This window comes from Choloepus didactylus, chromosome 1, assembly GCF_015220235.1.
Source record: "Choloepus didactylus isolate mChoDid1 chromosome 1, mChoDid1.pri, whole genome shotgun sequence".
In the NCBI taxonomy this organism is placed as follows: domain Eukaryota; kingdom Metazoa; phylum Chordata; class Mammalia; order Pilosa; family Megalonychidae; genus Choloepus; species Choloepus didactylus.
This window is the reverse complement of record NC_051307.1, coordinates 61375026-61391661: the sequence shown is the minus strand read 5'-3', so window position 1 is coordinate 61391661 and position 16636 is coordinate 61375026. Positions and strand designations below refer to the sequence as shown.

General features: G+C 38.6%; 1 pseudogene; it reads left to right on the top strand.

The window, feature by feature from the left end:
* Positions 1–6481: 6481 nt before the first annotated feature.
* LOC119532886 lies at positions 6482–9094 on the top strand (annotated as a pseudogene).
* Positions 9095–16636: the final 7542 nt, after the last annotated feature.

The window sequence follows — 16636 nt, the reverse complement described above, 5'->3', positions numbered from 1 at the left end:
ACTATATAAAACAATGTCTAATTCACAGGTAGTTAATATACATGTAAGTTCTACTTAATGCCTAGCTGACTGTAAGTTCTCAGTGAATTACTATTCTTCAATATTTGTACATTTAAATGAACAATATATATATTAGAATTTTCATTATCTGCTTCATTTAAGCTTTAAAATCACCTTCAGCTTTCTTTAATGCTATGACTATATAAATAATTTACATTGGAATTAGGAAAGGTTAGTGGTTTCCCTTATAAATAATAAATAATTATATCAATGGAAAGAAATCCTTTGTTTATTTAATATATGCTACACAGGAATTGCACTTCATGCATCATGGACTACTAATCAAACTATATGAAAAATTCTAAACCAAAGGTTTCAATAAATAGCATAATCTTAAATATGGTACATTAAATGCCCATTTTCAATATACTTTATTTCAGAAAACTTAGAGAAAAAATGACAAAAGAAAAAAATAGAAAGTGTAACCTCTCCAAAATTTAAAACTTTGGGGCATCAAAGCATCAAATTAAAAATACAGCATACTCATTGGGAGAAAATATTTGGAATCCACATATATGATAAGTGTTTACTATCCACTGTAGGATAAATAAATCCTACAACTCAAAAACAGTAGAAAACAACCCAATTAAAAACGGGCAAAAGACTTAAATAGACATTTCTCCAAAAAAGAAATGCAAATGGCCAAAAAGCACATGAAATGATCAGGATCATTAGCAAATATGGAAATTCAAATCAAAACCTCATTAGAGATATCCCTTCATACCTACTAGAATGGGCACTATTAAAAATGGAAAACTATAAGAGTTGGAGAGGATATGGAGAGAGAACACTCATTCAATGCTGATGGGAATGTAAAATGGTGCACTGTTTGGTATTTCCCTAGGAAGCTATGTATAGAAGTGACATATCATCTTGCATTCCCACCACTAGATATAAACCCAGAAGAACTGAAAGCAGGGACATGAACAGACATTTGCACACTGATGTCCATAGTGGCATTTTTCACAATTGCCAAAAGATGGAAGCAACCCAAGTGTCCATCAACAGATGAATGGATAATCTGATGCTTACTTTATGCAGAATTTTTATTTAGGTTGATTGAAAATGCTTGGAAATGGTTAGAGGTGATAGTAGCATACTACAGTGAGTATAATTAAGAGCGCTGAATTAGGTGTGTGAATGTGCATGAAAGGGGTGGTTTTAGGTAATATATGCTACTAGAAGGAAAGCTAGAGGATAACACATGAGACTTTATAATATAGTGAACCCTGTGGTGGACTATATCGTGATGAATAGAACAGGTATGGGAATGTTCTTTCATGAACTGCAACAAATGTGTGTCACTATTATAGGGTGTTATTAAGAGGGTGGTATATGGAAAAAATACACACAATGAAAACTATGGACTATAATTAATAGTAATATTTGAGTACTTTTTAAGTATAAATAAACCTATAGTGACAGAATTAGATTCTGTAGGGCTGGGGAAGGATAGAGGGATTGAGAGGTGTTTGCTAAGGGATATGGGGTTTTTCTTTTTGGAGTAATGAAAATGTTTTGCAATTGATTGTGTTGATGATTGCACAACTCTGTGATTATAGTAAAGTCATTGGTTGTACATCTTGGATAGACTGTATGGTATATGAGTATATATCAATAAAATTGTTGAAAAAAAAGAACTAGTCCTTCAAACCCCAGGGATGTGTTATCTGATTCCAGATCTCTACCTTTGATTGGCTGCTTCATACCACTGTGGACCCATGCTGAGGGCATCCATCATCCCAGCACCCTAGGGGCACAGGTGGAAGAGGAATCTGGAAGACAGCAATCTTCCTCAAAACTATGGAAAACAGTTAAAGAAATCCATTAACCAGACATGTGCTGCCCTTTCTGGCCCCTCCAACACACCTCCCACAATAGAGGGTACAGCCAGCTTGCACTTCCATTTTGCAGCCATGACCATATTCCAGAGGGAGGAAACTGGTCCTCGTGTAAATACTGGGGTGTATGTGTGTTAGTGCCAATCTACCAGGAGAAAGTGTGAGACACTGAGCTGTGGAATATGTCTGACCTCAGGCTTGCACTCCCAGAATTTGTTCTGAGTAGAAGAAGCCTCTTTCAGACAGCTGGGACAGTGTGAGAAATAATTAAGTTGAAGTGGCCTCAGACAAAGAACTACCTGCATTAGATCACTTGAAAAAGCACCCAGGAAGGGTAAGAGTTCTGTTCCAAAGGGATTAGAAAGGGTATTCACTCAAATTCCCATGGACTGAAAATGGGGGATTCCTGGGGCCTTTAGCAAGCACAGGCCCAGGAGAAGAAGCAGGCTCTCTCACTCCAGGACCTCTGCAGTCTCAGGTAAGACAGAGAGGATCCCTGCACTTCCCATTTGCCTCAGACTGATCTGCTTCATAGGACAACTAAGCTCTGAAGGATACCAGCAGCTAAAGCAGAGGCAATTTGCAAAGAGAGTGAAAGGTGCTTTTTTTTCTATGGTTTATTGGTTTTGATTAGCTCCTGGCATTGAAGAAAATCTCTATCATGTCACTATCTGGATAGAAACTTAAGGGATAGCCCAAAGACTAAATCCCAGAGTTAACTCTTTAAAATATTAAAATGCACTATATGCAAAAAGAAATTAAAGAAGAAATAAAGAAACAGGAAATGATGGCTCACTGAAATGACCAAGATAAAAATTCAGATTCCGCCAATGAAGTGGAACAAGACTTTGGATTTAGCAAACATGGATTTTAAAATAATGATGTTCAGTATGCTCAAGGATATAAAAGAAAACACAGAGAAGTAACTAAAGGATATGTGAAATACAATGAATGAACAATATGGAAATCTCTCCACAGAAATACTGGATTTGAAGAACAAAATAATTGAAATGAAAAATTCCCTAGGAATTTTCAACACCAGATTGGATATGACAGAGAAAGAATCATGAACTCAAAGATAAGACAACTGAAATGATTCAGGCTGAGGAGATGAAGGTAAAATAATAAAAAAAGAATGAACAGAGCCTAAGAGACCTGTAGGAAACCATCACATCATAGGAGTCTCAGAAGGAGAAGAAAGAGAGAAAAGGACAGAAGTAATGTGCAAAGAAATAATGGTAGGAAACTTCCCAAATTTAATGAAAGATATGAATATGCACACTCAAGAAGCCCAACAAACACAAAACAGGATAAATTTTAAAAAGAAGCCATTAAGAAAAACAGCCATGCCCAGAAGTGTAGTAATCATATTTTCCAATACAAAGGATAATGAGGTAGGTCTGAAAGCTGCAAGAGAAAAGCTATATGTTATGTACAAGGGATTCCCAATGAGATTAATTGCTAACTTTTCATCAGGAAACATGGAGGCAAGAAGGCAGTAGTACAAAATATTTAAAGTGCTGAAAGAAAACAATCGGCAAACAAGAATTTTGTATCAGGGAAGACATAAATGTCATAAATTTGGTAGAGATTAAGACATTCCTAGATAAACAAATGCTGGGGGAATTATTTACCACTAGACCTGCCCCACAAGCAGTGCTAATGGAAGTTCTTCAAAGTGAAAGGAAAGAAAAAAAGATAGTGGATCAAAATAGCATAAAGAAATAAAGACAGCCAGTAAAAGTAACCATATAGGAAATTATAAATGCCAATACTATTGTATTGTATCATTGGTTATGTAACTCCACTTCTTACTTTAGGTGCTAAAATGCGAATCAGTTAAAAGCATGATAAATTGATGGTTTGAGAAATACAATGTACAAAAATATAGTCAGTAACAAGTACAAAAAATGGTGGGGGGATGGAGAGATACAAGAGCAAGTATGTGTGTTATTGAAGAAAAGTTGATATCAAAGCATATATGATTGCTAGAGATTTAGTATGTTAAATTTTAACCCAATAGTAACCACAAAGAAAAATGAGAAGCATCTCAGATTGGGACAATACAAAAGCCAAATAACTATGTGAGGAGCCATTAGTGGAAGAAATGGGAGACACAGGTTTGTAAGACTTACCATCATAAAAAAGAAAAATGGCAAAAGAAAGTCCTGCATTATCAGTAGTTACTATAAATGTAAATGGATTAAACTCCCCAGTCAAAAGTTGGAGATTGGCAGAGTGGATAAAAAAGCATGGTCCAACTATATACTGTTTACCAGACACTTGTCTTAAATTCTAAGATAAAAGCATGTTCAAAATGAAAGGATGGGAAAAAATATAACATGTGAGTAGCAACAAAAAGAGAACTGGGGTAGCTGTACTAACATTAGATAAAAGAGATGTTACATCAAAAACACTTATGAGGGAAAAAAGATAGTTCCTATAAATTTATAAAAGGGTCAATTCAACAAGAAGACATACCAATTATAAATGTACATGCTTCTAATAGCAAAGCTGTAAAATATATGAAGCAAATATTTACAGAACATAAGGAAGAAATAAACAGTTCCATATTAATTGTAGGATAATTCAATACCACTTCAATAATTGATAGGATATCGAGGCAGATGATCAATAAGGAAATAGGAGACTTGAATCATGATCTAAAGCAGATAGACCTAGCATACATATATAAAACACTTCACCAACAGTGGAGTACACATTCTTCTCCAGGGCACATGGATCATTCCCTTTGATAGAACATATGTTAGATCACAAAGCAAGTCTCAATAATTTCAAAAATATTGAAATCATACAATGTATCCTCTTCAATCACAATGAAATATTAACTGTAGTTTATCATTTGCAATAGGGTTTTCTATGTTGTTGTGATGGTTAGACTTATGTGGATCAAAACTTGGTCAAATGATGGTGTCCATGTGTCTGGTCAAGCAAGCACTGCACTGTCCTAACCATTTCTGCAAAAACATTTGTGGCTGGTTATTAAACAAGAAGGCTGTTTTACTAAATCATCAATTGACTGCACCTGTGACTGATCACATAAAAAAAAAAAAAGACTGTCTTCTGCAATGAGAGAATTCAATCAGCTGAATTTAATCTAATCAGTTGAAGACTCAAGGAAGAGAGAGAAAGGGAGGACCTTCAATTCTCCTTCAACTAACCAGTGAAGCATTTCTGAGAAGTTCACTGAACACCTTCATCCGAGTTGTCGGTTCATTGCCTGAAGATTTCATTGAACACCTTCATTGGAGTTGCCAGTTCACTGCCTGAGGAGTTCATCAAATATCTTTATCAGAGTTGCGAGTTCACTGCCTGAGTGCTCATTGAACACCTTCATAGGAGTAGCCAGTTCACTGCCTGCACTATGGAATTTGGAATCATGCATCCCCACAGTTGTGTGAGACGTGTTTATAAAATCTTATATTTACAGATATCTCTTGTTGGTGGTGTTTCCCTAGAGAACCCTAACTGATACAGTTGTGCAGCCTGATATTTTTTTTCTTTTAAATTTTCATTCTAGTAACATATATGCAATCTAAATTTTCTGTTTTTAACCATATTCACAAATATAATTCAGTGCTGTTTAATTACAGTCATATTCATCAACATTCATTACCAAAATATTATGATATATGCAAATAGAAACTGTACATTTTAAGCAATAACTCCTCATTCTCTACTCCCACCCCATCCCCCAGTAAACTATATTCAAGATTCTAACTCTATGAATTTGTTTTCTAATTATTTCATCAGTTAGGTCATACAGTATTTGCCCTTTTGTGTCTGGCTTATTGTACTCAGCATGATTTCTTGAAGGTTCATCCATGTTGTTGCTTGTATCAGAACTTAATTCCTTTTTACAGCTGAATAATATTGCATTTTATGTATTTACTACATGCTATGTATCCATTCATCAGCTGATAGAAACTAAGGTTGTTTCCATCTTTTGGCAATTGTGAATAATGCCACCATGAACATTGATGTGCAAATATCTGAGTCCCTATTTTTAAATTGTTTGATATTCACCTAGAAATTGGATTGCTGTGGCATATGGTAATTCTGCACTTAACTTTCTGAGGAACCACCAAACTGTCTCCCACAGTGGCAGTACAATTTTACATTCCCACCAACAATGACAACAATGACTGAGCAGTCCAATTTTTCCACATCCTCTCAAACATTTCCTATACATATATATATATATTTTTCTTTATAGTAGCCATTCTAGTGGGTGTGAAATGCTATTTCATTGAAGTTTTTTATTTGAGTTTAATTGATGGCTAATGATATTGAACATATTTTCATGTGCTTTAGGTTATTTGTTTATCTTCTTTGAATTAATGTCTTTTCAGGCTGAGGAGCATTATGAAAAAAGAATTATTAAAAGTGAAAATAGGGAAGTAGTGGCGCTGGGATGAGGGGTGGGGGGCAGAGTGCTAGTGCCCCGGCGGCGGCGGTGGTGGTGGGACCCGAGCCCGAATACTGCCGAGCTGGAGGCGGACAGCGCAAGGCGGAGAGCTCGAGGCTGCGCAGCGGCCACTCTGTGTAGAGCCCATGTGGAAATGAGTTCTCAACAGTTTCCTCGACTGGGAACCCCTTCCACTGGGTTGAGCCAAGCTCCTTCACAGATTTCAAACACTAGTTCCGCAGGATTGATAAATCCAACTGTTGCAATCAATGATGAATTCAGCTGAAATGCTGAAGTCATTGCCCGGGAGCACCTGGGCTCCAGTGACAACCTACAGTCCCAGGAGGAGAAGCAGGAACCTGTGGTGATGAGGCCCTACCCGCAGGTCCAGATGCTGTCCACACACTATGTCGCCTCAGGTGCACCCGTCATGATCACTGCCCCCCCAGCACATCTGACGCCAGCAGTGCCACTCTCATTTTCTCAGGGGGTTATGAAGCCTCCCCTGAAGCCCACCATACCTAGCTATACCATTGCTCCTGCTCCACCTTCTACCTTGTCACTACCCCCCAAGGTTCCAGGGCAGGTCACTGTTACCATGGAGAATAGCATCTCTGAAGCTTCAGCCATTCCTGTGGCAATAATCAGTGGGTAACAGGGACATCCCAGTAACCTACATCACATCATGATGACCAATGTGCAGATGTCTATCATCCACAACAACACGCCCGGGCCGCCTCTTCAAGTTGGAGTGTTGCATTTACAGCTGCTGCTGTGATGTCCAGTTCTAAAGTAACCACGGTCCTGGGGCCGACTTCTCAGTTGCTAAATGCTACTATGGCTTAGCCAGCCATGCTGCACATCCTTCACCAGCCAATCCAGTCTTGCCCACCTGTGACCACCTCTAACACCATCCCTCCTTAGCAAATCTCACACACTTCTCCTGGGATCCAGCCCAATTACCCTGAGGAGAGGAGTAGCCTGATCTCCATTTCAGGACACTGGGCCTCTCCAAATCCTGTGGTGATGGAAACCCGCAGTGACAACAGGCCGTCTGTTCCTGTCCAGTTCCAGTACTTCCTGCCTACCCACTGGCAGCACACATGTACACCCCCATTACCAGCTCAGTGTCCACCATTTGACAATATCCAGTTTCAGCTCAGGTGCCAAACTCTGCCATCACTGCTCAGACTAGTGTTGGGGTGGCGTCCACCGTCCACTTAAACCCCATGCAGCTGATGACAGTGGATGCATCTCATGTGCGACGTATCCAAGGCATAGAGCCGGCCCCTGATCCGGACTCAGGGCATACTGCCCGCCCTGATCCGGACACAGGGAATTCACTCAGCAGCCCCAATCAGCACACAGGGACTGCAGCCGGCACCTATGGCTACTCCGCAGCCACAGCCTGAGGGAAAGACTTCAGCAGTGGTGTCAGCGGATGGAGCCACCATCCGCGAACCCTATTAGCAGTACATTCAGTGGTGCAGACCCACAGCCAGAATGCCAGCACCAATGCCCCAGCCCAGGGCTCATCCCCCCAGCCAAGTATTCTCCAGAAGAAAATCTGTCACAGATGGAATGGCTGTTCGGAAAACTCTCATTCCTCCTTGGCATCCTGACGTGGCCGGCTCTCTAGTGCAGAGCTCTCTGTGGAGCACATCTGGGTTGCCCAGGCTGTGGGTGACAAACCCAAGTTGGAAATCCATGTGTCTACGGCCACTCCAGTTACCATGTCTGTGGATACCATGTCTAATCAAAACAATGACCAGCCCACCACTGCAGTCCCCCCACAGCTCAGCAGCCTCCACCAGCCATGCCAGCCATGATCACAGTAGCCAGTCCCCCGTCAAAACCCACAGTCGCCCTCTCCACCATTCCTGGCACAGTCCCCGTCATGCCACCCATTATCAGCATCGCGGCAGCCCCTCCACCGTTGGCAGCTGTGGGGGCAGTCTCTCCTCCATTTTGGACCCTCTGATACCTGAGATAAAATTAGAGAAGAGTTGGAACCATTGCACATCATGAGGCCGGTTTCTGCAGTTCCTCCACTGGGCACCAACACTGTGTCTCCATCTCTTGCGTTGCTGGCTACAACCTGTCCTTTCCTACAAGCGACCTACCACCTGGTGCCTCACCAAGGAAAAAGCCTCGAAAGCAGCAGCACGTGATTTCCATAGAAGAAGGTGACATGATGGAGACCAACAGCACTGATGACGAGAAACCCACCACCAAGAGTCTGCTGGTAAAAGCTGAGAAGCCCAAGTCTCCTCCTAAAGAGTACCTTGATAAGGAAGGTGTGAGGTATGTTCCAGTGGTCCAAGGCCTCCTATTACTTTGCTCCCTCATTGTCAGAACCCCTGGGAAGCTGCTTACCACCACTTTCAGCAGTACAGTAGTGCCCGGGTCAAAGAGGAGAAGAAAGCTGTGCTGCTAATCAGAAAGGAGTGTTCTGTCATACCAAGGGTTGGAAAGTCCACCTTTGTGCTGCCCAGTTACTACAGCTGACAAATCTAGAACATGATGTTCATGAAAGGCTTACCAACACTGGAAGGAATTATCCCAAAGAAAAAAGCAGCAACTGACGATGATCTACAACGAATAAATGAGCAGGGAAATATGCAGAGATGTGATGGATCAAATCAGTGAGTCCAGAGACTCCATGCTTAAAGTTTTAGATCATAAAGACTGTGTCCTGAAGCTTCTAAACAAGAATGGGACTGTCAAGAAAGTGTCAAAATTGAAGCTGAAGGAAAAAGTCTAGACCCAGGATAATCAGGACTTTGGAAAAAGAATTTATGAAGAATGATGGTGGGGGTGGGGATGGGTTTTGGTTCTTTTCAACATGGAACTTTGAAACAAAGGAAGCATTCCTTAATTCACACATGAAAGCAGAGCGACCCATGGCATCCATTGGCACAGAAGGATCGGTGCAGCCCTGACATGGTGAACCCTGTTCTTTCTTTCAGATGCGTCCCTTTTAATACCACTCTGTGGTCATGTATCACCCCTGAGGCAGCAGTGTCTGCCAGTTGGAATCAGTGACACAAATGGATGACTGGTGCTTCTCACCTTCCCTGTTTTATAAACTATTTATCTGGTGGATTCCTGCAGGACCCATACTGAGTCTGGACTGAAAGTATCCACTCAGACCATCTGGTATCTCTCTACACTGAAAATAAAACCTCTTCCTCTCACCCTGGTCATTCTTACTCTATCTGACCTTCAGATGCCCGAGCTGGCCTTATAGAGCAGTGCCATGGCACTAAGAGCTGCTCCATCTCACCATCGAAAGGGTTTAAAAGAACTGTTTCAAAGTGAAATTGTTATATTGTCTGTCCTGCATGTGTCAGAGTTGGGTTTTTGTGGTTCAGAGCAGGCAACACTCTAGGTTGCTCTGAGACCCTTGTTCTGAGGTACGTTCTTGGGTCTCTGTACTTCTGTAGCTTGTGTGATGCTGTTACTTGTATGTATCACACATTGCCAAACATTTAAATAAAGGATTCAAAGAGGTTTTTGAAAAAAAAAAAAAGTGAAAATAGCCTAAAACACCACCACTGGACACCATCAAGCACACCAATATACAAATTATGGGATTCCCAGAAGGAGAAGAGAGAAAGGGGCAGAAGGAATATTCAAAGAAATAAGAATAGAGAATTTTCCAAACTTAGTAAAAAGCATGAATATGCATATTCAAGAAACCCAGAACTCCATCCTTGTCGTTTGCATTTGATAGTGTGATCAATATATGGGTTTCTTCCTCACATTTATCCTGTTTGGTGTTCTCTGAGCTTTTTGGATGTGGATATTCACATCTGTTGGGAAGTTGGGAAGTTTTCTGTCATTATTTCTTTGACTATTCCTTCTGTCCCCTTTTCTCTTTCTTCACCTCTGCTTCTCCCATAATGTGTACTTTGGGGTGCATGAAGGTGTCCCAGAGGTGTCTTAGGCTATTTTTGCTTTTAAGATTTCTTTTTTTTCCCTGCTCCTCAGCCTCACCTATTACAAATGTTTTGTCTTCAAATTCACTGATGCTTTCTTCTGCCAGCTCCACTCTGCTATTAAAACCATTCTGAGCATTTTTCATTTAAGTTATTGTGGTATTCAGTTTCAATAATTCTGTTTGGTTACTTTCGAAAATTTCTATCTCTTTACTCAGACCCTCAAATATTCATTCATTGTTTCTCTTATATCCTTTAGTTATTTCTCTACTTTCCTTCATATCCTTGAGCATCCTTAAGATCACTTTTTAAAATACTTTCTTTGGCATGTCCACATTCTTGTCTTCTTTGTTGGTGCTTTCTGTATTTTTATCTTCTTCCTCTGGATGGGCTGTCATTCCATGTTTGTTTGTCTTGCATTCTTTAGTTGAACAATGTACATTTTAATATTTTAAATGTTTACTCTAGGAGTTACAGCCTCGGATGTCTTTTCTTGATTTTGTAACCAGCTTGTGGTAAGGAAGAGATTTTGTTGCACTTCAGCCCACATATCAGGAAGGTCTGCCCAAGGTGAACGCAGTGTGCAAGATTTTCCCTTTCTTTCTGGGCCTCTGTCTTGTCCTAGCTCTTTGCTTGTTAGTTGTTTTAGATTTCCCCTGTTTATAGGCATTTTGCTGTGCCCCTTGATTTCCAGGAGACAGACCTCCCTCTCCTGGGTATTTGACATGGACAAGTCTTTGTCCCAGGCTATACGTCTCTCTAGTTTTTTGTACTCTGTTTATTTTCTCAGGCTGCTTTTGCTTGGAGGACAAATTCTTGGGCGAGGATCACCAAAGAGTGGACTTTCCCAGTCAATGTTTCCCAGCCAAATCAGGGACTAGGATCCATAGATGGGGTGTAACCTGGCTCCAAAGTGCCATGGGGAGTGAGTAAGAGAAGATGCTAAAAGCCTTTTGTGACACTTCCCCAAAGTTGTGTTTTCCTGGCCTGCCCAGCAGATGGCACCCTTCAGCAAACTAATGTGCCACAAATGGGGTACATACTGGCTCCAAAGGGCTTTGGAAATCTGAGCTTTCCTGGCCTGCCCAACAAAAGTTAACTGACCCCTGCAGCCCTGAGGAAGTGCTGTATCTTTAAATCTGTAAATTACCAGGGTACCACCAGCTCTGTACAGGGTGCATTGAGACAATAGCAGCCTTCCGAGCTGGCATCCAGCCATCCAAATTCACTAATTAAAAGCCATGATTAGCAATTGGCCATGCCCACCTCTGCTTTTGGGGAAGAGGATTTTTACATTCCTTTCTGTCACCAACAGCTAGTCAGGGACCAGACACTGCAGTTGCCTGCCATGAGATGGGGAATGGGCTCTGGTAGCAGCTGCCTGGAGAGAGAAATTTACAGTTCTCTACTGTAATTTATCTGCTTCTTCCTCTGGCTCTTCCCTGGATGCTGTACAGTGTCCTTCTGATCTCTGCAGATTCAAAATAGTTGTTTTAGACAGTTTCTGTCTGTTTAATAGTTATTTTGGTGGGAGGATTGAGTCCTGGTGCTCCCTACTCTGCCATCTTCCTTGGAAGTCCATCTTCTATCTTTTTTAAGCATCCCCTTATATCATGAATTCTGAAGTTTTAGCTACCGCCATTTAAAATAATTGGTGATTGAATCATGAAACATGTGCCCCCACAAAAGACATTCCTTAATCTTAGTCCACATTCTTTTCAGTGTGATCCCATTTGTAAAAAGACTTTTGAAGATATGTTATCTGTTAAAGTGTGGACTCAATTTATGAATACTCCTACTTAGGTCTGAAATCCTATTTAGGTGCACTGAAACTGAATTGTGGGTGGCCTTAAATAATATTATTGGAGGCTTCAGAATAACATGAAATTTGGATGTGCTCAGAGAAGCAAGAATACATGGAAGCCAGTCCATTAGAGAAAGCCATGAGAGGTGACCAAGTGACAGAGGAAAAGATGGTAGCCATGGGGCCCAAATGTTTCTGGCAAGCCACTGATTAAGGAAGAAATCAAAACATTTTTGATGTCTTTCAAGACATATTAGATATCTAACCTTCCAAAGCGTAAGTCAATAAATTGCTGTTGTTAAGCCAACCAGTGTGTGGTCTTTGACATAGCAGCCCTGGTAATTTAAGCCCTGGTGTCTTAATTTGGTCTTTCAAATTTGCAGGTCTTTCTTTATTCATGCAGTTCCCTCAAGAAACTAGCCTTCTAATTTCCAGTTACTTAGTAAAATACAACATATCTGAAGGATTCATTTGGAATTAAATTTGTTTTGAAAATCTTTCCTTCTTTCTCCTGGTCGCTGTGATGCTCCTTCTTTATAATCCCAAATAATATTTTCACACATCTTTTTAATATTATATCATCCTATACTGTGTTATTGTTAGTAATGTAAGCATAATTATCCAACTCTATTTTTTGGGCTTTTTGTCATGAATCATTTCTTATACCTAAGAACTTCTCAGTCTCACCTTCTCACACCCTGAACACCCAATGCCTATTGTCTTGTTTGAAGCCCTGTGTATTATAAATACTTAAGATGGTTGAGCTGAACTAAAATTTTAGCAATCAATTCAGTAAGTAAGCACTGAGGATCTAGGTAAGTTTACTCGAGGAACCCAAATGATGTATGTCATGATCCTGTTAATCAAGGCTTATATATTCAGTTGGAGGGACATACAAGTCAACCTTGATGAAGTGGCTAATGTATTATGAAAGCAAGTTAGTACCATATAGTTAAAGAAGCTGGAAAATGAATTTCATCTAAAATACCTGGGAAAGGCCTCATGGAAATTATAAGATATGAAAGAAAAAATGATTAGGATTGAGGGAAGGAGAGGGAGAGAGAGGTATTTAAGGTGAGGCAAATGTTATGAGGAATTTAATTGCATCAAGCCAGAAGCAAGTGCATAGAGGAGCAGTGAAGTGATGTGTGTAGCCAAGTGCCCTGATGTGAGAAGGAGAAAGCAAGGTAATAGGTAAGGTGTAGGCAGAATGTGGATTATCTGGAGTACAAAATAAGGAAAACGGATTTGGTTGAAAAGTAATGAGGGAACATTAAGAATTCTTGAGGAGAATTCTTGAGTATCATTTTTGTTCAATCATTCAACAAATGCTCAATCATTCACCCAAAGATGCCAGGTACTTTAAATGTGTTAAGAATACAGGAATGAATGAAATAAGGTATAGGCCCTTCCCTCTTAGCATATGTGCTAATTGTGATGTGAGAAAGGTATGATCATTTATACATGTAACAAAATAACTATAAAGTATGTTGATGAATGATTAGTGATATGAAGTTAAAAAAAAGTGAAAAAGGAGCTGAGTGACCAGAAAAGGCAGGTGAACAATCTCAGTAATTCATATATGGGCCTAAACAGTAGTATCAGAGTTATTCCAAAGGCGGCTTTGTTAGACTTGGGGACAGATTCACTCATAGGGTAAAGAAGTCAGTGATGCTGGCTGAACCCACCAAATGTTTAGTCTCCTCCCTACCAAATCATAATTCTTTCATAAACCATATTAATCCTACTTCCTGTAGCATGTGCTTAAGGAACCCTGAGACTGTTTTCTGCCAATTTTAGATTTTATGAATAGAATGGTGAGCAGGATTGTAAAAACAAGATCTGATTCTTCAGGATCAGCAATAGCATCATATCGTACATTAGTGAGGGTCATTTCCATTAATCACAGTAACTCAAAAAACATATTTAATTAATGTCCCATAGTTTACATGTTTTTATGGACTAAATGTCCCCACAGAAATAAAATGATGACATTACAAGTAAATCCCTCCAGAATTTGATGGAAAACATATTTTGATCTGTAAGGAGCATATTTATTTAACACTGACCTATTAGCAGTCTCCTAGATGTCCATTCTTTAATTTGAAATGTTTTAGAGACCATGGTTTGTATTTCGAAATTCTTTAAGTCTTACCATCACAAGGCATTTAGCAAGTTGTAAGAAAACCCTTCTCTGTGAAATCTAGGTAAGAGAAGTATTCTATTTATTTTTGCTTTTCAGAATAACATCCATCAATATTTATTTCTCTCAATTTATTTATCATTTTTTGTTGTACTTGGATGTCATTTCCTTTATTATCCTCCTAGCTTTTCTCTAAATTGAAAACTGTGGAGACAAGGGTGAGAAACAATACTGAAATTACTTTTCTGATTATAAAATAGAATTCCAAAATATACACAAATGTCAGAACAAAATTCTATTAAATAATACAGGCATGTACATTGAAAGTTGTTTCTAATTTATCTGACATGATTAGTAATTTATCTGGCATGAAAAATGAATGATTAAATGCTTTATATTTAATGTTCAAAATAAATAATAACCTAAATTTCAGTGATGGTCTTTATATTGTTATTTTGATTAAGGAGAAATTAGCCAGGTTGCTTGTAGAATTTACATGATTAATACGTTCATATAAAACCTCCTAATGCATCACTTAATAATGAGTGAAGATAGCCTTGTAAAACAAAACAAAATACATTCTCAAAAATTCTAGCATGATTTGAAGGATTGTTTCTCTTTTTCTAAGTTTTAGAAAACGGAGAATATAGGCAAGCATAATTTTATATAAGCTATAGACATACATTTTAGAAAATCTTATAAATATCCAAGTAGGAATGGGTCAATTCAGGTAAAAGAAAGACACCTACATTTTTAAAATGATGTGTTTATAATAATTTTCTTTGTGTACTCTTCCCCAGAGTTAATCTATCAGTTTGCAAATACCACAGAAGTGACTTAGTGTCTTTGGCAGGATACTGAATGCAGCAAGTTCACTAACTCAGGCTATCAGAGTGGGGATAAGATTTGAATCATTTTGCCCTTATCATAGCATTGTATAGGTTTTTAAACAAGTATGTCACCACTAATCTTAAATGCTACAATTTAACAAGGAAGTTGTACATGGATATATAAAAAAGCACTGTAGATTATTCTAGATTTGGGGGAGGGGGTATTTACACCTGCTTGAAGGTTTGGAAAATGGAACTCAGTTTTTTCTGTAATAATTAATTAAAATCTTAGTAAGTAGCATTATATGTAAACTATGCTTCAAATAATTGTAAATTATGGATGGAAATAATTTCAGTATTTGGAAAAGAACAACAGAAACAATAGCATGGGCAGAGTCAGTGTTCATGGATATGAGTGTGATACTTGGCGTGGACTGAAGAGGAAGGTGAATAATCAGCAGACAGAATAACAAAGCTGGAAGAGCTATTGGTGAAAGTACAAAATGAGAACGGAGGTATATAAGTTTAGAAAGAACTTTAAATGCCATCTTAAGGAATGTGTACATATCTTAAATATAACAAAGTTTAAAGTTTTCTGAAATAAAACTTTTGCTCCTCTCAATGTCAGGAAATTATGTCTACTGAATTCCTACAAAGATAAATAGATCTGGAAATGATCCTGGAAACATGAGCTTAAATAAGTAATAAAATCATCAGGAGCACTTATGTGAACAGCTAAAATGTTAAGAGGAGACTCTGTAACATATTGGAAAGAGTATTGATAAAATCTCACAATTTGTTCACAATAACAAGGGTATAGTCTCAAATCTAATAATATTAAAACATCAAGGTGTCCCTTAAGCAAGAATTGCACATATAGAGATAAATGGGGCAAAAATGATATTTTATTTAAAAGTAGTATTAGAGAATTTTCCCTGCAAACGCAGGAATAAGTTCCACAATAGGTTCAAAAAATATGAAGGTGATATATACAACTTACTTATTAAATAAATATGTGGAGAATTATTTCCTGAGCTTTCCAATGTGTTATTAAATATGAGCAGACCCATTCTTTATCCTTGGTGAACTTTGTGCATTTCTTAGGATATACATAGATATTGTTTGCCATTTTTGAATATTGAGTCCAATGAAATAGTCTATGAAAAACGTTTGTTCAGTGAAAAAATTACATATATAGGAGAATTGCTTTTAAATATTGCATTTAAGAATATTCAATAATAAAACTGAAATTGTTATTATTTTTCATTACTGAATGAAACAGGGTTATCCCAGATTTATTCACTATCATTGCATAAATTCATACAGTAAACTTTTAATATTGCAGGCACCCTTTTTCTAATTATCAAAATATTCCTATGAATCCTAATCTCATAGCTTGAGGTGATAGAGCTGAACTTTAGGGAAAAAAGTATCCCTGTATGTATGTGTGCTGTGTTTCAAAGACAACAGAGAACAATTGAAGAAGCTCCACTGCCTGTTGTAGAAAGAGAAATTGATAGGGAAAAATAAGTCATATTCTATATAATCTTATTTCTCCATAATTCCTATCTCAAGAGAGAACTTAGAG